General features: G+C 44.6%; 1 protein-coding gene across 1 annotated transcript in view; it reads right to left on the reverse strand.

The window, feature by feature from the left end:
* Positions 1-21,833, reverse strand: part of CFAP47 (cilia and flagella associated protein 47) — a 536,960-nt gene that overhangs the window by 81,581 nt on the left and 433,546 nt on the right. The window lies entirely within an intron of this gene.

A 21,833-nucleotide genomic window follows, 5' to 3' on the forward strand; every position in this document is an offset into this window, starting at 1 on the left:
TATTCCTGTTTGCATCTGTTAAAACATTGCATTATATTGTATGCTTGTTGCCTTATATGTATAGACTGGTAAGTTTCATTTCGGTTTGTCTGAGGAAGTGTGCCTGCACATGAAAGCTCACGCCTTGAATAAAACTTTGTCTTAAAGCTGCCACTGAACTCAAACTTTGTTCTACTTCTTCAGACCAACATGGTTACCCACCTGGAATAATTCAAGTTTTTGTATAGAAATACTCTTGGGAGAAACCACGTATGATACAGCATCAGGATCAAAAAATGAGTGAGAATACACTTCAAGAAATACAGTTACTCAGGGCAATGTTTAATAATGCAGTGTATGAGCTTATATTAATATCAACATGCCACTCTATTCAATATTTACTCGAAAGGCTAATTGTTTAATTTTATTTTCATTGTTATAATCAACCTGGTCACCATTTGTTTGCAATGTATACACAACTTCTAAGCATTTTTTAAAAACTTTAGCTATGCTCAGTTGCACCAACAGAAGATAAATTTTATGCCAAAAATTTTAGACAGGATGCTATTTTATGAAAGGACTACAGCTAGTTCTTTACTGCAGTTTTCATGGTTTACTTTAAGCTTTTAAGTTTAGGAAAGGTTTAGCCACAGCTATGCAACTTAGATTTTTTAAAAATTGAGATCATGGAAATAGTAGGGTTTAAACTGGGTATAAAGGAAGAAAGCAAGCCAATATGGACTGGAATAGAATTCCAGTAAGACAATTTGTCATGTTCTGTTTTGAGACCCCCGAGATAGACACTGTGAATCATTATTAGCCTGACAAAGGCCATTGCTAAATTCTAGAAACTGAGACCTGAGGACAAATAGAGGGAGGTGCACAGCTGGAATCAGAAAAGAATCCATGAAGAAGTGAGCCTATTTTGGGCTCTGTCTTCTTCTAATTATGCTTTCTTTTGCAGTAGGTCATCTCCAGACGAGAAAGAATGTAAACATATATCAGTTGTCCCTGTGCTATTGACTATAAGTTAGTTTCCCTTTCCCAGGCCCAAGGCTTGTTAGTAGAATGGCCTCTTTCCCACTCAAAGGCCCAGGGCCTTGAGGTAAATTTTCCCATTGGGCCTACATTTCTCAGATACCTTCTAAACCTAGTAGGCTTCCCAACCCTCCCGCCCTGGCGGGGGACCCCCGAATTTTCAGCCTCCTCCCCCGCTCTTAAAAAAATCTGGGGGCGGGGGGAGAGAGAACATACCTGCAGGCATCATGTTGTTTTACAGCTTGGGAACGGTTTTTAAGGCTGCACAGGAAACAGAAACGGCCCTTTAAGGCTGAACAGGAAACAGGAACGGCCCCTCCCTTTCTTTTCCTGTGCAGCCTTACTTTCGTTTTCACAGCCAGCAAATTCTGCTGGAAGAAGACCAAGTATCGTAAGTATTTGTGTGTGTGTGAGAGAGAGAGGGAGGGGGCAGGGAGGGGGGATTCCCTGGTATGGAGGCCCTCCCCCTCTTTAGAAAGCGTGGGGGGGAGGGAAATGTCTACTAGGCACTCTATTATTTCCTATGGAGAACGATTCCCATAGATAATAATAGGGAATTGATCCATGGGTATTGGGGGCTCTGGGGGGGGCTATTTTTTGAGGTAGAGGCACCAGATTTTTAGTATAGCAGCTAGTGCCTCTCCCCAAAATACCCCCCAAGTTTCAAAAATATTGGACCAGAGGGTCCAATTCCATGAGCCCCAAAAGATGGTGCCCCTATCCTTAATTATTTCCTATGGAAGAAAGGCATTTAAAAAGGCGTGCTGTCCCTATAAATGTGATGGCCAGAACTCCCTTGGAGTTCAATTATGCTTGTCACATCCTTGTTCCTGGCTCCACCCCCAATGTCTCCTGGCTCCACCCCCAAAGTCCCCAGATTTTTCTTTAATTGGACTTGGCAACCCTAAAACCTAGGCCTGCAGAAAATGGAAGGGAAAGGTAAGCCAATTGTCACAGAAAAAGGAGGGCCTTGGAGAATGTTAATATAAGGCCTCACTCAAGGAGTTGTGCTGTTCTTTCCCATTGATTTTAGTAGGGTCTTTCAGTGGGCCAATCCTCACTTGGTTACCCGTCACCAGCTCTCAGTGGAGTCAGAGATAGGAATAAGTGGCAAATTTACTGTTCTTCACTTTTGAGGAGATAAATAAAACATAACCAAGCCTTTCCTATTGAAGACTGCACAAATCGTGCCTGCATAAAGAATATTTCATCCAAGCATCCTGACTAAACACACTGGTGGGGAAAACAGAAGGATGGGTTCCCTTTGACCAGCCAAAAAGGTTATGCTGTGGACTGTGGGACTTCCACATGTAAAAGCCATGTGTATTGAGGTCTACAATAAGAAGAAATGGCCAATGAAAAGGCTGTCTAGATGCAACCCACTGTTATGTATGTAAGAGAAGACTTTGGATATTCCCGCCGGGCTCATTGGAGCCAGGCAGACTGAGCTTGGGGACTTGGGAACCAATCACACATGTTTTTGCCACACATGGCCTCCCAGACATGTTGGTATCTGATAATGGGACGGCCTTCACCTCGGTCGAGTTCCAGGATTTCTGTGGCCAGAATTTAATAAAACACATAAGGTCAGCCCCTTTCCACCCAGCCACAAACGGCCAAGCGGAAAGAATGGTGCGGGCTACGAAAGAAACGCTCCGCTGCAACATATATAGGGAGTGGGAAGCGCACCTTGCTGAGTGCCTCCTAGTGCAACATTCCACCCCCAGTACAGTCACCAGCCGCAGTCCAGCAGAGTTTCTCATGGGCCGGTGGCTGACAACCCTCCTGGATCGCATACACCCGGACCCCATGCCCGACCTGCAAGAGGTACCAGAGGCGGTCTGGGGGTTTGACACAGGGGACTTGGTGTTTGCCAGAAACTTTGGGGGGAGGGCCAGCATGGATACCAGCACAAGTATCCCATTTACTAGGGGCTGTCATGTACGATTTATTTATTTATTTATTTATTTATTTATTTATTTATATCCCACCCTTCCCAACAAGTGGCTCAGGGTGGCTCACAACACGAAGTTTCACATAAATAGAATTTAAGCATAAAAACAGTTAAAATAATTAATACATTTAAAATTTTAAGACATTTAAACCATTTAAAACATTAGGGACAGCAGACATCTAGTATAACTACACTTGGTTTCTTGTACCAGCTAGTCATAAGCCAGTCGGAAGAGGGTTGTCTTACAGGCCCTGTGGAACTGGGCAAGATCCCGCAGGGCCCTCACCTCTTCTGGCAGCTGGTTCCACCAGGAGGGGGCCGTAACAGAAAAGGCCCGGTCCCTGGTAGATTTTAAGCGGGCTTCATTTGGCCCAGGGATAACTAGGAGATTTTGAGTGCCCGATCTCAGTACTCTCTGGGGAACATGTGGGGAGAGACGGTCCTTCAGGTAGGCAGGTCCTAGGCCATATAGGGCTTTAAAGGTAATAACCAGCATCTTGTACCGGACTCGGTAAGCTATTGGCAGCCAGTGCAGATCCCGGAGCCCTGGCTGGATGTGCTCCCTTCTTGGGAGTCCTAACAGCAGCCGGGCCACGGCATTCTGCACTAGCTGCAGCTTTCGGGTTTGGCACAAAGGCAGCCCCATGTAGAGAGCATTGCAATGGTCCAACCTCGAGGTGACCGTGGCATGGATCACTGTTGCTAGATCGTCGCGCTCCAGGAAGGGGGCCAACTGCCTTGCCCGCCTAAGATGAAAAAATGCGGACTTGGCAGTGGCTGCTATCTGAGCCTCCATCGTTAAGGAGGACTCCAATAGTACCCCCAGGCTTTTGACCCTGTCCGCCGCTATCAGTGGCGCACCTTCAAAAGCTGGTAGGGGGATTTCCCTCCTCGGACCCCGATGACCCGAGCAAAGGACCTCTGTCTTCACCGGATTTAGCTTCAGCCCGCTCAGTCTGAGCCACCCAGCCACTTCCTGTAGTGCCCGGTCTAGATTTTCTGGGGCGGAGACCGGTCGGCCGTCCATAAGTAGATAGAGCTGGGTGTCATCAGCATACTGGTGACAGCCCAGCCCATACCTTTGGGCAATCTGGGCAAGGGGATGCATATAGATGTTAAATAACATCGGGGAGAGAACCGCCCCCTGAGGCACTCCACAATCAAGCGTGTGCCTCCGGGATAGCTCACCCCCAATCGCGACCCTTTGTCCCCGACCTTCGAGGAAAGAGGAAAGCCACTGTAAAGCTAACCCCTGAATCCCCGCATCGGCGAGGCGGCAGGTCAGTAACCGATGGTCGACCGTGTTGAACGCAGCTGACAGGTCCAACAACATCAGCACCGCCGAGCCGCCCCGATCCAGATGCCATTGAAAGTCATCCACCAGGGCGACCAACACCGTCTCCGTCCCATGACCCGGGTGAAAGCTGGACTGGAGTGGGTCGAGGACGGAAGCGTCCTCCAGGAAAGTCTGTAACTGCATCGCCACTGCCCTCTCGATAAGCTTGCCCAAAAAGGGCAAGTTTGAGACCGGCCGGTAATCGCCAATTGGGCCGGGTCTAAGGTTGGTTTTTTCAAGAGGGGGCGGACCACTGCCTCTTTGAGCGGCGTTGGGAAATGCCCTTCCTTCAGGGATCTATTTATGATATCCCGTACAGGATATCTAAGCTCCCTCTGGCAAGATTTAATAAGCCAGGAGAGGCAAGGGTCCAAATTACAGGTTGTTGGGCGTGCAGATAAGAGAATCCTGTCAACTTCCTCCAGGCTGAGAGGACCGAAGCCATCCAGAACACGATCTGAAGACAGGTCCGGAGCCTCGGTTTCACTAACTACCTCAAATATGGCCGGGGGGTCGGGGCGAAGTGACGCGATCTTGTCCGCAAAATTTTTTGCAAAAGCCTCACAGCCAATCTCCAATTCAATAGAATTTGGTCTGCCTTGTGGCAGTGTCGTAAGATTCCGAATTATATCAAATAATTGTGCCGGGTGCAAAGTTGCGGACGCAATCTTAGTCGCAAAGTATGTTTTCTTTGCGGCTTTGATTGCCATCTCATAGGATTTCAAACTCTCTCTATAGGATGTTCGAATCGCTTCGTCTCGAGTACGCTGCCATTGTCTCTCTAGTCGTCTGAGTCCACGTTTTTGTTGCCACAACCCTTGGTTAAACCAAGGTGACGGCTTCAAACGGGGATGCAGAGGGCACCTAGGTGCGACCTCCTCAATGGCCCTAGAGAGTCCATCATTCCAGGACTCTATCAGGTCATCCAGGGAGTCGCCAGTGGGCCAGGAATCCCGTAGAGCCATTAGGAACCGTTCCGGGTCCATCAGGCTCCGCGGGCGAGCTAAAATACGCTCTCCGCCTAAACAGGCTTGGGGTGACACATCCACACGAGCCTTGAGGGCATAGTGATCCGACCATGGCACTGCTATAGTAGCAATATCATCCACTAAAACTCCCACCACGAAGACCAGGTCTAACATGTGTCCCGCCTGATGAGTGGGCGTTGTAACAACCTGGGAGAGTCCCAGTGTTGCCATGGATGACACTAGGTCCAACGCCTGACTGGAAGCCGCGCCGTCGGCATGGACGTTGAAGTCACCCAAGACCAATAGCCAAGGGTACTCCAACGCCCAGCCCGCTGCAGCCTCCATCAGGGATGGTAAGGCGCTAGCCAGTGCGTTAGGCGGTCGGTACACCAGCCAGATCGCCAACCCCTCCCCAACGTCCCACATCAGGCCGGCACATTTCACGCCTGGAATCTCTGGGGCCGGGAGAGCCCTGAAGGAGTAAGTCTCTCGTATGAGCAATGCCACTCCTCCCCCCCGCCCGCTAGTCCGGGACTGGTGAAAGACCGAGTATCCTGGGTGGGTCATCTGGGAGAGAGCCACAGTCTCCCCATCCTGCACCCAGGTCCCCATCCTGCACCCAGATGACATCTCAGAGGAGGAATTCACAATAAGGTGGCACGTTGACCAATTATGCGTGCAAGAGGCACCTGGGGGGAAGGACGAGGATGAGAATGCAACCACCTCAGCATCTAATCTAGGCAAAACAACCCCTGAGCCGGAGGAAATGGAAGAGCCCGCAGCTACACCAGCACCAGTGGAACAGACAGGACCACCCTCAGTGCCAGAGACCACGGAGGACCCCGTCCAGCAGACAGAATCCTGCTCGGCACCAGGACCTCTGCCAGGAACACCTGGCACAGAAACCATGTGGCCACCAGCTCCAGGGCTCAGGCGGTTGATGTGAAGGCAACGCAAGCCCGCGTACCTTAAAGACTATGTTCACTAGGGCTTGCAAACTAATGGGAGAGGGATGTTATGTATGTGGACACAAGAGAAGACTTTGGCTATTTCTGCCGGGCTCATTGGAGCTAGACGGACTGAGCTTGGGGGCTTGGGAACAAAGGGCTGCAAATCCCATTCAAATCCCTGCAGCCCTAGACCAATCACAAGCCCCCACCAGTTTGAATGACCCAATGATGTGCTAGTGTGGGAATCCAGAGATGTATATAAATTGGGCCAGTAGGCCCCATCCTCAGTCTTGTAATGTAGCCTATCCTATATCATGTCTATTAAAGAGCTTGTTATCACTTACTCTGAGACTCTGCCATGCATAGAAACCACAATATTACACCCACCATGTGCACCCTAGAGAAATGAGGCCAGGAGGCCACAGAGTGTAATTTGTCAGAATGGGCAAAGCTCTGGGTTGAACTAAGGGTGGTTCAAAGTCATACCATAATCTTTCTTTCTTTGTAATCATAATGCCAATTTTCACCATTTTTGATTTAACGGGGGCTGATTTTTATAAAAGGAGAGAGTCTGCCTAATGACAGCACTATTGCAAAATATAAATAAATGGTAGAAAATTATTTCACATGAAATGTCAGTCTAGGAACACTGGCTGAACACTGTGCTTTAACTAGCCTGTTTCAGGAGAGATATTTATTGTACACACATGGGCTCTTTTGAAACCTACAGATTAGTTTATACAATAAAAAAATAACAAAACAGTTTATAATTTGACAATGTGGTACTAGGTCAGTTCTATTTATGAGGGGAATTGCCGTTGAACATCCATGTAGAAATGTATTTATTTGGTTGAATTCAAGTAATGAATTAACCACTAAATCACAGCACTTCTTAGTAATTGGACATTCAATCCTTGCAGGACTCGGCCATCAAACTCCAAGGCAGAAACTCAGATTTATTTATTTGTTCCAGGTTCCAAGTGAAAATTCTATATTTCCCAACCAATAAATAGTCAATGTTTTAATTAAAATTTTTATTTAAAAATTAATTAATTTTAATTAAACTTTTAAAATTACAACTTTTATTTAAAAATAATCTAATAACTCTAGATATGATTATCTACTGGCTGGCTATGATTATGATTGATTGGCTACGTTGATGGTGTCATCAGGAAAGATTTGTATTTCTGGACGATGGCTTATGATTTCGAGATGGTGGTCTTCTATCAGGAGATGGTTTGCACCTTACGGCAGTAGGAAAAAGGGTGTTTGGTAACAGCCTTGCTAACCTAATTAGGAGGGCTTTAAACTAAATTGTATGGGGGAGCAAGACAATGATTCCAAGCCTCGTATGATGCCAGAAACTGGGGATAAGAACACTAAAGATTTGCTGTGAGTGGCGCATACACTAGGTAATATTAACTTGCAGGTATGTACAGAAACTAAACCCTCAGGATGCATAAAACATGGTTTCTGATGTCTCTACACTAATGCACAGAGTATGGGAAAAAAACAGGAGGAACTGGAAGTCCTAATACAGGAAGGGGACTATGACATAGCAGGCCTTACAGAAACTTGGTGGGATAACACTCACAATTGGAATATTAGGATTCAGGACTACAACTCATTTAAAAGAGACAGACAAATGAGAAAGAGCAGAGGAAAAGCAGTATATGTGAAGGAGGTATATACTTGTGAGGAAATATGTGAGTCTGAGCATGACAACTCAGTTGAGAGTCTCTGGCTAAAAATAAAAGCAGTAAGAAACAACAGTGATATTATGGTGGGGGTCTGCTACAGACCACCAAGCCAAGCAGAGGACTTGGATGAGATACTCCTACAACAGATTGCAAAGTTCTCCAAGAGAAGAGACACAGTGGTCATAGGAGATTTCAACTACCTGGACATCTGTTAGAAGTCCAACTCTGCTAAAATGAAAGGTCAAATAGATTCCTGACTTGTCTTGCTGACAACTTCCTTTTCCAGAAAATGAAGAAGGAAACACCATTCTTGTGAATGGTTCCTCATCCTTGTTGACAAGGGGATCTAGTATCTTGGACTTGATTCTCACAAACAAGGAAAAATTGATTGATGAAGTGAAATAGTGGGCACCCTGGGCTATGTGAATTTGGAATTTACAGTCTTAGGGAAAGGAACAGCTGTACATAGTCAGATGTATAGGTTGGACTTCAGAAAGGCAAACTTCAACAAACCTAGAACTATGCTGGCTAAAATCCCATGGTCAGAAATACTAAGGAAGAAGGGGGTTCAAGAGGGGTAGAAGTTTCTTAAAAGCAAGATACTGAAAGCACAATCACAGATGATTCTTATAAGAAGAAAAAATGGAAGAAGCCTAAAGAAGCCAAGGTGGTTCTATAAACAGCTCTCTAAAGTCTTGAGAAATAATAAAGACTCCTTAAGAAATTGGAAGGAGGACCTTATAACCAAGGATGAATATAAACAAATCACCAGTGCTTGAAGAGAAAAAGTTAGGAAAGCTAAAGCTCAGTATGAGCTTAGGCTGGCCAAAGATGCTAAAAACAAAAGGGTTCTTTTCTTATGTTCAGAGTAAGAAAAAGAGCAAGGACACGGTGGGCCCATTGTGAGGGCAGGAAAGTGAAATTGTAACAGGTAATGAAGAGAGGGCAGAACTGCTCAATTCCTACTTTTCCTCAGTCTTCTCTTCTGAGGGAAATAGTGCTCATAATGAAGGTATGGAGTTCCAACCTAGGATCTGCAGAGGGGTAGTGCATAAACACCTAGTTTCTTTAAATAAAACCAAGTCCTCAGGGCCAGATGAACTGCATCCAAGAGTACTAAAAGAGCTTGCAGATGTAATTTCTGAGCCTCTGGCCATTATTTTTGAGAATTCTTGAAGAACAGGTTTGGTGCCAGAAGATTGGAGGTGGGCAAATGTTGTCCCCATCTTCAAGGAGGAGAAAAGGAGGATCCGGGTAACTACCAACCTGTCAGCTTGACATCTATACCTGGAAAAGTTTTAGAGCAAATCATCAAACAGTCAGTCCTGGAACATTTAGAAAGGACGGCTGTGATTACTAAGAGCCAGCGTGGGTTTCTCAAGAACAAGTCATGTCAGATTAACCTGATCTCTTTTTTTGAGAAAGTGACTACCTTGCTGGATCGGGGGCATGCTGTAGACATCGTCTATCTTGATTTCAGTAAGGCTTTTGATAAGGTTCTGCTTGTTGACAAGTTGGTAAAATGTGGTTTGGATCCTGCTACTGTTAGGTGGATCTGTAACTGATTGACAGATCGCACCCAAAGAATGCTTGTGAATGGTTCCTCATCCTCTTGGGAGAAGAGTGATAAGTGGAGTGCCTCAAGGATCTGTTCTGGAGCCTGTTTTGTTCAACATCTTTGTCAATGATTTGAATAGAATAGAGACAATGATTATTAAATTTGCAGATGATACTAAATTGGGAGGGGTTACAAATACAATAGAAATACAATCCAGGATGATCTTGACAGGCTGGAGAACTAGGCTAAAACCAATAAAATGAATGTTAACAGGGATAAATGCAAAATTCTGCAATTAGGTAGAGGGAAGCAACAAAGAGGGAAGTGATGGGGAGGGGCAGGCAAAGAGGGAAGCGGACGAAGGGGGAAGCAACAGGGAGGAGGCGGGGTGGGTGGCAGATGAAGAGGGAAGCGATAAAGAGGTTAGCGACGGAAGGATGGGTGGATGAAGAGAAGAGTGAACGAAGAGGGAAGCAATGGGGAGAAGGTGGGGTGGGCAACCTGTAGAAGAGGGGAAGGGGCAGGCAGAGGAAGAGACAAACTAGCTATTTGTCTAGGGCATGGGGAGGGAGGGAGTGCCATATTCAGCACCCCCACCTTGCTAGCACTCTAGGCAAATGCCTAGTTTGCCTAGTGGACAGCCCGGGAGGCCCTGCATACACTGAACATGAGTCAGCAGTGCGATGTGGTGGCTAAAAAGGCAAATGCAATTTTGGGCTGTAACAACAGAAGAATAGTGTCCAGATCATATGAAGTGATGGTATCGTTTTACTCTGCTCTGGTAAAAGTAATGGGTTGAAATTAAATCAAAAGAGTTTCTGGCTCAGTATTAGGAAGAACTTCCTGACAGGTGATGGGCTCTCCTTCCTTGGAAGTTTTTAAACAGAGGCTAAATGGCCATCTGACAGCAATGAGGATCCTTTGAATTTAAGGGCAGGTATTTGTGAGTTTCCTGCATTGTGCAGGGGGTTGACTAGATGACCCTGGAGGTCCCTTCCAACTCTATGATTCTATGATTATTAGGCATGTGAAAAAAATGGTATTTTTCAGATTTGGTTTATTGGACTAGAAAAAAAAAACAGTAAATACTGCTTTCCTGAAATATCAACACTGGTATGGTATTAGTATTCAGGTAAAATTCAAGAAACCTAACTTTTTTGGGCTCTGTTATACCCTATGGGGGCATTGAAGTCAAAGGCAAATAATCCCTAGAGTATATTCAGTAGTCTGGAGCCTCTCCTCAAAAGAACCCCCAAATTTCAAAAAGATTGAACTAGGAGGTCCAATTCTATGGACACCCAAAGAGGATGCCCCCATCCTCCATTGTTTCCAGTGGGGAAAAATAGCAGTGAATACAAGCCCTGCAGAATCTCTGCAGTAAAGTAAAGTGTGTGTTGGAGGTGGGGAGGACCTTTGGAAGGCCAGCAACAGAATCAGTACAATGTGCCCAGCAGAACCAGTGTCATTGTGGCAATGCCAAAACCCAACAAGAGGAATATGGTCAATCCATAGAACCTCTGGATTAGAAACTGAGGGGGACATTTCCGCCCTCTGAATTTTAAAAATGTGCTCCCCCCTTCTCTTTTGAAGGGCAGGAAGCTAGGTCAATTACCTGCCATGGATCTGGGATAAGGGTCAATGAGATGAACCAGAGCACCACCTCCCTTCCCCAGGCAGAAGATAGAGGTCATTGGGTTAGGAACTGTAAATTTAGAAAACTTTTTAAAAATGCTGTAAGCCAAACTCTTCCTTGTCTTTTCCAGGTGGGCAGGATCTCATCCAGAGTCCAGGAGATTCTCAGGCAGCAGTAGTCAGGCTCAGAGCAGCAGCACCAGCAGCAGCTAAAGCAATAAGCCAGCCAGGCAGCCACACAGTCTCTCCAAGCCAAAAACCTCTCTCATCCAGCAAGATAATTAGTGGCCTTTTGAAACCAAGTTGCAAGCAATTGCAAATGCAATTTGCAGACCAACACAATGCCATTTGCAAAAGCAAAAGCATTGCACAGATTGGCTCAAAGCTTCCCCAAAAGGAGCTTTAGCTAATGGCCCTGCATATTCCTTCTGTTGCCATGGAAATTGAAGCAAATGGTGGGAAAGAGACCAAATAAGGAGAGTAAGTGTAGGCCATTTAACTTTATAACCACTATTAGATAATCCCAAATAAAGCCAGATTCTGTCCTGCTTGATTTGGGGATTTTCTAATTGGCTACACAAATAGCTTCTCTAAAGAGCATTTGGCCTCAGAAATATTAGGTAAATGCTGGCAAGGCATTTATTCTGAGGGGGTTTTTTGTCTCAGGGAATCAAAATGCAGACCCTTAATTATTACATAAAACATTGTTAAATAGATACAAAGAACACTGGCATACTCCATAGGAATTAATCTCATATAAGCATACATCATTAGGGATGGACAAACTACAGTTTTGTAGTTCAGTTTGGTTGTGACTGAACAACAGACCAACTCACAAATGTATATGAACCGAGAGGTTGGTTTGTGAACCAATCTGGTTTGTATGGGTTCATGACTCCTGATTTCTGCTCCCCACCGCTTTTTGTAGCATTTGTGGCTCCCCACAGACCTCCAAGAACTGCCTTAAAAGTTAATGGAAATTCATGGCTGGGCTGCAGTTTGTGAACTTCAGTTCGCGAACTGTGAACCAGCCAAAATTCCATCACAAACAACGGTTTGTGAGCTGCTTCATGTCCATCCCAACTCGTCATTCCTATTCTACCTAAATTGATTTTAAGAAGAAAGAAGTTATCTAACCCAGACCTTTGCCAAAAAGGAGGAAAAGCAAATTTCGTTGAATTCCAAATCTGACAGATTCACAGGTGGGTTATAGGTTGTGGCCAGTTTATATAGATACAATTATATAGGCCAGCACATGATTCTACTGAACCTACTGAATCATGCTTATCTAAAGACATATGATGCTCCAAGAAGCATACTCTAGCAGACATTGTAAACATTATGGGATTTTTTCTGGGCATCAAACCAACTATGTGGCATTGTTCTTTGTGCTGAGAGTTATGGCAGGAGATCAGTCTTTCATAATTCATTATAATGCTGAACAATACATTGGTCTGCTTGTTCAAGGCTGAAGGAAGAGACTGTAATTTCTACAGGAAACCTGAAAAATCTACAAGCAAGATGCAGTCAAACATAGCTATAAACTCCATATATTAATTGCACTTGATTAACACTACATTCCACTTCAACGGAACAGTGTAAAACATGGTCTGACTGTAAATTATGAGTTCAGAAGTAGGGCATGATCCATCTGAATGCCTGCCCACACAAGTGTAATTCAAGCTAGGAATAAACTATTTTGTTGACTCAGTTTTGCTAAATTTACATACCTGATTTTGTTTGCCCCAGATATGTGGCTGTCTATAGCCCCCTACACACATCATGCATATATGCTTTGAATCAATGTACACTGAAAGGGAAGAAATGTGATCCCTGGTTTATGACCATGTGTAGCTGTTACACTTGCAATCAGGAATAAATAGGTTCTTTTTTTTGTTTTTTTCTCTTAGTTTGGGAACCTATGACAGTTAGTTATCAAGCATCTTTCTGTTCGCTTATAGCATTTAACTTCAGTAGAAATTATATGTCCACATAGTTAGTTGAAGTAAAATTTGAATTGCTGTTCTGTGAACACCTACCACCTATTGATTTCAGCGAGGTTTCATTGATATTTACTGTCAATTAGGTGTGAACAGGATTGCATTCTTAAAATCTAATCCTAATGTTCTCAGAAATAAATCCTATCTATTTAAATAGGATTAACTTCTAAACAAGTATGCATAATGTTGCAGCCTTAACTTCTCAACAGCACACGCTAATATCAAGTCTAAGAGTTTATGTGTAAAGATGTGCATTCAAGTAAACCAAGCAGAAACTATACCTGAAAAATATATTTGGCTCCCCGTAAATGTATCTGGGATTTTTCAGGAGAGAGAGAGAGAGTTGAAATATCCCAGAAATATTCAGGATTAACTGGGAATATTAACAGCTAGTGTTTGCAGACTGCCAGGATTTTTCTTCTTCTTCGCCCTGCCCCTGTTGCTGTGTCTCCTGGAGCTTGGCATTGGTTTCCAGACAGCTTTAGGTAAGATTCTGTTACTTTCAAGTTGTTGTTGTTTTGAGTTTGCTGGAATTTGTTTGTGTCAGGTTCACAGATTGTTTTTTGTGAGGCTCCTCATAATTTTATTTATTTATTTATTTATTTATATTTAGACTTATATCCCGCCCTTCCCACCAAAGTGGCTCAGGGCGGCTATATAAGAACATAAGAGAAGCCATGTTGGATCAGGCCAATGGCCCATCCAGTCCAACACTGTGTCACACAGTGGCCAATATACATGCACACACACACACACACACACACACACACACACTGTGGCTAATAGCCACTGATGGACCTCTGCTCCATATTTTTATCCAATCCCCTCTTGAAGCTGGCTATGCTTGTAGCCGCCACCACCTCCTGTGGCAGTGAATTCCACAAGTTAATCATCCTTTGAGTGAAGAAGTACTTTCTTTTATCCATTTTAACCTGACTGCTCAGCAATTTCATCGAATGCCCACGAGTTCTTGTATTGTGAGAAAGGGAGAAAAGGATTTCTTTCTCTACTTTCTCCATCCCATGCATTATCTTGTAAACCTCTATCATGTCACATTGCAGGCGATGTTTCTTCAAGCTAAAGAGCCCCAAACGTTTCAACCTTTCTTCATAGAGAAAGTGTTCCAACCCTTTAATCATTCTAATTGCCCTTTTCTGGACTTTCTCCAAAGCTATGATATCCTTTTTGAGGTGCGGTGACCAGAACGGCACACCCAAATGAGACCGCACCATCGATTTATACAGGGGCATTATGATACTGGCTGATTTGTTTTCAATTCCCTTCCCAATAATTCCCAGCATGGCTTGAGCCTTTTTTATTGCAATCGCACACTGTCTTGACATTTTCAGTGAGTTATCTACCACGACCCCAAGATCTCTCTCTTGGTCAGTCTCTGCCAGTTCACACCCCATCAACTTGTATTTGTAGCTGGGATTCTTGGCCCCAATGTGCATTACTTTGCACTTGGACACATTGAACCTCATCTGCCACGTTGTCGCCCACACACCCAGCCTCAACAGATCCCTTTGGAGTGCCTCACAATCCTCTCTGGTTCTCACCACCCTGAACAATTTAGTGTCATCTGCAAACTTGGCCACTTCACTGCTCACTCCCAACTCCAAATCATTTATGAACAAGTTAAAAAGCATGGGAACCAGTACCGAGACCTGCGGCACCCCACTGCTTACCGTCCTCCAGGGAAATTAGTAGGTTCAGCTGTTTCACCGGGTTGAAGTTCTGGTGACACTGGCAGGAGATGAGTGGTCTGGGGATTCCAGTACTCCTGGGGAGGGGAAGGTATGACGGTGGGAACAGGCAGAACTATAAAGGAAGGAGGCCGAGACATAACAAGGCTCGGCCCCCTTCCAGCCTGCGTCCCATCCTGACGGTGACAGGTAGTGGAGCCAGGTTAAAATACTCACCTCCGTCACTGGTGTTATGCAACGCCAGGCCCATTAATAATAAAATCTTTACCCTTCGGGAGTTCCTGTCTGAACGGGATATGGACCTGGCATGCGTGACCGAGATCTGGGTGTGTGACGGGGAGACTGTAGCTCTCTCCCAGATGGCACCCCCAGGATACTCGGTCTTTCACTAGTCACGGACTAGCGGGCGGGGGCGGAGGGGTGGCTCTATTCATACGAGAGGCTTACTCCTTCCGGGCCCTCCCGGCCCCGGAGATTGAGGGTATTGAATGTGCCGGTCTGGCGTGGGACGTTGGGGAGGGGTTGGCGATCTGGCTGGTGTACCAACTGCCTAACGCACCAGCTAGCGCCTTACCGTCCCTACTGGAGGCCGCAGCAGGCTGGGCATTGGAGCATCCGAGGCTCCTGATCCTCGGTGACTTCAATGTCCACGCCGATGACACGACCTCCAGTCAGGCGATGGACCTGGTGTCATCCATGGCGACACTAGGACTCTCCCAAATTGTTACAACACCCACTCACCAGGCGGGGCACATGTTAGACTTGATCTTCGCGGTGGGAGTTTTAGTAGACAATGTTACTGCTGAAGCAGTGCCATGGTCGAAGCACTATGCCCTCAAGGCTCATGTGGATGTCCCATCCCAAGCCCGTTTAGGCAGCAAGCAAATTTTCGCTCGCCCGCAGAGTCAGATGGATCCGGAACGGTTCCTGACGGCTCTACGGGATCCCTGGCTCCCTGGCAATTCCTTAGATGACTTGGTAGAGTCTTGGAATGACAGGTTCTCCAGGGCCATCGATGAGATCGCACCTAGGCGTCCTCTGCGCCCCCGCCAAAAGTTGGCACCCTGGTATAACCAGGAGTTGCGGCAATTAAAGCGTAGACTCAGACGGCTAGAGAGGCAATGGCGGCACACTCAAGACGAAGCAGTTAGAACATCTTATAGAGAAGTAATGAAGTCCTATGAGATGGCAGTCAAGGCCACAAAGAAAACATACTTTGCAGCTAAGATTGCATGTGCAATTTCGCGCCTGGCACAACTGTTCAATACAATTCAGACCCTTATAACTCTGCCACAAGGCAGACCGAATTCTAAAGAATTGGAGATTGGCTGTGAGGCTTTTGCGTACTTTTTTGCAGATAAGGTCGCATCGCTCCGCCACGACTTTCCCGCCATATTGGAGACAGTATGGGAACCTGAGGCTCCGTGCCTGTCTTCAGAGTGTGTCCTGGATGGTTTCAGCGCTCTCAGTCTGGAGGAAGTTGACAGGATTCTCGCATCTGCTTGCCCTACAATTTGTAATCTGGACTCCTGCCCCTCCTAGCTTATTAAAGCTTGCCAGAGGGAGCTTAGATATCCTGTACGGGATATCATAAACAGATCCCTGATGGAAGGGCATTTTCCAGCACCTCTGAAAGAGGCTGTGGTCCGCCCTCTACTGAAGAAACCAACTTTAGACCCGGCCGAATTGACACACTATCGGCCGGTTTCGAATTTAGCCTTTTTGGGTAAACTCATTGAGAGGGCAGTGGCGTTACAGTTGCAGAGTTTTCTGGAGGATGCTTCCGTTCACGACCCCCATCAGTCCGGTTTCCGTCCGGGCCATGGGACAGAGACGGTGCTGGTCGCTCTGATGGATGACCTCCAGCGGTATCTGGATCTCGGCGGCTCGGCGATGCTGGTGTTGTTGGACCTATCGGCGGCGTTCGATACGGTCGACCACCGGCTGCTGACTTGCCGTCTCGCTGACGTGGGGATTCAGGGGTTGGCCTTACAGTGGCTCTCCTCGTTCCTTGATGGTCGGGGACAAAGTGTTGCAATTGGGGGTGAGCTGTCCCAGAGGCACACGCTGGATTGTGGGGTGCCTCAGGGGGCAGTTCTTTCCCCAATGTTATTTAACATTTACATGCGCCCCCTTGCCCAGATTGCCCGGAGGCATGGGCTGGGTTGCCACCAGTACGCTGATGACACCCAGCTCTATCTACTCATGGATGGCCGGCCCGACTGTGTCCCAGAAAACCTGGACTGGGCATTACAAGCCGTGGCTAGATGGCTCAGGCTGAGTAGGCTGAAACTAAATCCAACGAAGACAGAGGTCCTTTGCTTGGGTCGCCGTGGTCTGGGGGGGGGGGAAATTCCCCTTCCAGCCCTTGACGGTGTGCCATTGACAATGGCGCACAGGGTCAGGAGCTTGGGGGTACTACTTGAGCCTGCCTTAACTATGGAGGCCCAGGTAGCAGCCACTGCTAAGTCCGCATTTTTTCATCTTAGGCGGGCGAGGCAGTTGGCTCCCTTCCTGGAGCGGGATGATCTAGCAACAGTGACCCATGCAACGGTCACCTCAAGGTTGGATTACTGTAATGCCCTCTACATGGGGCTGCCCCTGTGTCGAACCCGGAAGTTGCAGCTAGTGCAGAACGCCGCCGCTCGGCTGCTACTAGGGCTCCCTAGATGGGAGCACATTCAGCCAGGCCTTCGGGGACTGCACTGGCTGCCAATAATATACCGAGTCCGATACAAGGTGCTGGTTATTACCTTTAAAGCCCTATATGGTCTAGGACCTGCCTACCTTAGGGACCGTCTCTTCCCATATGTTCCCCAGAGAGTACTGCGTTCTGGCTCCCAAAATCTGCTCGTAATCCCCGGGCCAAAGAAGGCCCGGTTGAAGTCAACCAGGGACAGGGCCTTCTCAATAACAGCCCCTTGCTGGTGGAACCAGTTACCGGAGGAGGTCAGGGCCCTGAGGGATATTGGACAATTCCACAGGGCCTGTAAGACAGTCCTCTTCCGGTTGGCCTATAACTGACTGGCACCAAAACCACCAAAACTACCAAAATACTGAAGTAAGTTGATAGATAGCGTAGTGCTGGATTGATGTACTGATTTTTAATGTATTTTAATGTTTTAATCTCTTAATTATATAAATTGTTATTGTATTTAAAATTTGAATTTTATTGTTAGAATCTCTGTGTTGTAAGCCGCTCTGAGCCCGCTTCGGTGGGGTAGGGCGGGATATAAATCAAATAAAATGAAATGAATGAAATGAAATGAAAATGCGAAGATTGCCCATTTATACTCACTCTCTGCTTCCTATTAATCAGCCAGTTTTGGATCCACAAGAGGACCTGTCCTTTTACTCCATGACTCTCGAGCTTTCTAAGGAGCCTTTGATGAGGAACTTTATCAAAAGCTTTCTGGAAGTCAAGGTAAACAACATCTATTGGGTCTCCTTTGTCCACATGTTTGTTCATCCCCTCAAAGAAATGTAACAGGTTAGTGAGGCAAGATCTTCCCTTACAGAACCCATCCTGAGTATTCCTCAATAACCCGTGTTCATCAATGTGCCTACTCATTCTGTCTTTGATTATAGTTTCTACCAACTTTCCTGGTATTGAAGTCACACTGACTGGCCTGTAATTTCCCGGATCTCCTCTGGAACTCTTTTTAAAGATGGGGGTGACATTTGCTACCTTCCAGTCCTCAGGAACGGAGGCAGATTTCAATGAAAGATTACAGATTTTTGTCAGGAGATCCACAAGTTCAACTTTGAGTTCTTTCAGAACTCTTGGATGTATGCCATCCGGACCTGGTGACTTTTTAGTTTTTAATTCATCTATCAGTTGTAGGACCTCCTCTCTTGTCACCTCAATCTGACTCAGGTCTTTCAACAACCCTTCCAAAATTAGTGGTTCTGGAGCGGGCAAACACTTTTCATCTTCCACAGTGAAGACGGAGGCAAAAAATGCATTCAGCTTCTCAGCCATTTCCCTATCCTCCTTCAGTAATCCTTTTACCCCTTGGTCATCCAAGGGCCCCACTGCCTCCCTGGCTGGTTTCCTGCTTCTAATATATTTGAAGAAATTTTTATTGTTGGTCTTTATTTTTTTTGCAATATGCTCCTCATAGTCCCTTTTTGCCTGCCTGATCACAGTCTTGCATTTGATTTGCCGCAGCCTGTGTTCCCTTTTATTAATCTCATTTGGACTCACAGTTTAGTTTGTAATCCTCACAGTTTAGTTTCAAATTCTCAGGTATTACATAGTTTCAGATTCTCATGTTTTACATTGTTTGTGTTTACCTGCAGCTTTAATAGCTTGGGGAAGATTCTCAGGTTTTACATTTTTCACATTTTTTTTCCTCTATAGGAAACTGTGGAGGACTGCAGGGACACATTGCTCATTGTTCAGGGGTGAACAATTAACTTTAAATTTGGGAGTTATTTAAAGAACAGACACCAGCAGCTTCCCTGAAATTTTTATGCCAGTACCTTTAGAAACATCCCCCAGCCCCGCCCAAACCAACATTTCTTTTATGCACTTCAAAGGCTCTAGTGATTAAAACACAGGGCATTTGAAACATAACCAAATGTTGCCTCCTCTAGTTGGCATTGGCAATTTTCACCACAACATTGCATGCAACTGAGAGAGTGAGGTGCAACCAAAGAAATATAGATCTGCAATAACCAGAAGCAAAAATCTTTTTTTAAAAAGGCAAATTGTTTCATATTGGCAACATGCAAGAGGCCAGTCTAGAGCACACCTGAAACAATAACCCACCAAAAATTTCCAGATAACCTGCAGACCTGAGATTATGTTTCCATCACTAGTTCAGAAGGTAGTAAAAAGTAATTATACAGTATATGCCATTCCCTTCCTTTATAAATCTTGCCTGTCTTGTGCTCTGAATTAGGCGTAGGAAGTAACCACATGTTTTTATTCATTCATATTCTGACCTCAGGTGCAATCCCAGAAGGGAGAGTGTGAAAAGTCTCAAAGAAAGCACAATAATCTACTTCATAATACCAGTTTCATAACCCAAAAAATAATATTTACCAGAGACAGCACTTTTGCAATCTGGGGGGAAGGTGTTTTTGTTTGTTTGTTTACAATCGTGTGTTTTGCCATTTCACAAGTTTCATAAAAATGTGTACCCTTCCAATACAGAGTTTGTAGCCTTTAATTCATTAGAAGCTGGAATGTTAAAGCTTTTAAAAAAATTAAAGAAATAAACTAAGCAGTTGCTGCTTAGATTAGAATATATGGATTGAAAACTGATTTCAGTAATTAAATCTTTAGTTACAATGCAGTTTATTCTGTTGTGAAATGAAATCTGTTTAAAGCATAGTTCTTAGTAATATATTGCTGCTGAAATAAAAAGCTGCAGTAGTGTATTCTAACAAATATTCATTTCAATCACCATGAAAGTGTACTTACAAATAATGCTATCACATATATGAGAAATGCCATGATTTAAGCACATTTAACTAGATAGAAGTAAGCTCTAATGGAACCAATGGGGCTTGTTTTTAGGAAAATGCGTTTAAGGTTGATGTGTAAAGTTGGTTTTAAAGAACACAGTGCTGGCAATATAACTCTAGAAATAAGAATAAACAAAAATTACATTTTTAGTACTAGACAATTTAGCACTAGACAATTTGTTATGCACACACATTTTAAAAATAAAGAATAGCAAGATTTCTGCCAGAGATTTAAACAGCTTACCTCTCTGATAAATTATTGTAGCTTGGTTTACACTTCTACAGTTTACTCAACATATTTATACTACAAATATATCAGTACATGTCAATAGATTGTAAGTAGATAGATTTGTCTCATGGACAAATGTTTTGTGTATTTGCATACCTTAGAGTTAAATATTCATAAAATCGCTTGAATTATATAGTGCATTCAAATTCCTATACTGGAATTTGTACAGTATTTGTTATAGTGAGATAAGTTATGGAATAGTAAGCACCAATCAATGAAGGTAGCCAAAGTTTGGGAGGGAGTAAAAACAGACTAAAATAGACAACTAAGATAAGCAAGAGTAACTTGTAAAAATGTAGGATTGCCATGTTCCAACTGAGGGCAGGAGATCTCCAGCCCCCAGAGGGCTTGCCCACTGGCACTCCAGTGGCCAATGGGAGAAAGAAAAATAATCACAATCGGCAACAGCATCATGTCACTTCTGGGAAAACCCAGCACTGATGTTACACCTCTCTAGGAATCTGCAGAAATTCTATGGTAAGACCATAGCTTTTGGGGGGAGATTCCTAGAAGACTGACATCATTTCCAAGTAAAACTTGGAAGTGACTCAGTTCTCTCTTGGAATTAATGAAAAGCCTATCATTCTGCCATTCTGGTGATTCCTTGAGGGGCATGATGTTACTGAATGCTGCCCCCATGTCCTTACCTCCTATTCTTCTAATGGTTGTCAGGCTGGGCCTGGCAATCTTAGAAAATTGGTAGCCATATTTTAGCTCCCCCCAATACATCTACTGTACATTACTGATGTACTGACATCAAAATTTTCTGCATATTAATATTAATAACAACAACAATAGTCTTTTCTCCTTTGCCTTCTGATATATTTTATTCATATTTGCTTGCAGGATAGCTTGGGTCCTCTTCTGTCTAACAGAATTCCTACACTTCAGTTTATGCCTTAACTTGGCAAATTTGTGCATATTGGAAAACTGCTATGAAATTACTAGCAGAAAATTGATGCCAAACTAGATGGAGAATACTACCTAATCCATTTGAAGGAATGTGAAGGCAGTAAAGAAAACTACCACATTGCATCAGGAAACCCCTGTATTTGCTCTACATAACTATCTTATTATCAAATTAGAATCAGGCATATAGCTTGCTATGTGGTATTTGTTTAGGATGTTTTTCTTCAATGAATGACAAGTAGACTGTCAACATAAAAACTATCCAAAGAATGGACCAGACAAACAACTATGGTATTGTATTATAAAGCAGCTTTGAGATATTTTATTAGCAAAAAATAA

This window comes from Heteronotia binoei, chromosome 3, assembly GCF_032191835.1.
Source record: "Heteronotia binoei isolate CCM8104 ecotype False Entrance Well chromosome 3, APGP_CSIRO_Hbin_v1, whole genome shotgun sequence".
Taxonomy (NCBI): domain Eukaryota; kingdom Metazoa; phylum Chordata; class Lepidosauria; order Squamata; family Gekkonidae; genus Heteronotia; species Heteronotia binoei.